Here is a 234-nt window from a genome sequence, read left to right as displayed (position 1 = left end):
CCCCCCCCCCCCCGTCCTGCCAAGGGCTGGGGCTGCCGAGGCGAGAAAAGCCGCTGGCCACAGAGCCCGGAGCCGGGACCAGCGATGGCCCCTTCCCTGGGCGCTTCCCAGGCTGCTGAAGGAGAAACAAGAGGCAGGAGATCGTATAAAAAACGAGCAGCGAGGGATGTTTAATCATAAAAACTTGTTATAGGGCCCTTTCTTTAATGAAATGAGTGGAGCAGCGTTTTAATC

The sequence above is a fragment of the Corapipo altera genome, unplaced genomic scaffold (genome assembly GCF_003945725.1).
Source record: "Corapipo altera isolate COAL_440 unplaced genomic scaffold, ASM394572v1 237, whole genome shotgun sequence".
Classification (NCBI taxonomy): Eukaryota; Metazoa; Chordata; class Aves; order Passeriformes; family Pipridae; genus Corapipo; species Corapipo altera.
The sequence above is the reverse complement of the archived record's forward strand: the minus strand, read 5'-3'. Positions refer to the sequence as shown.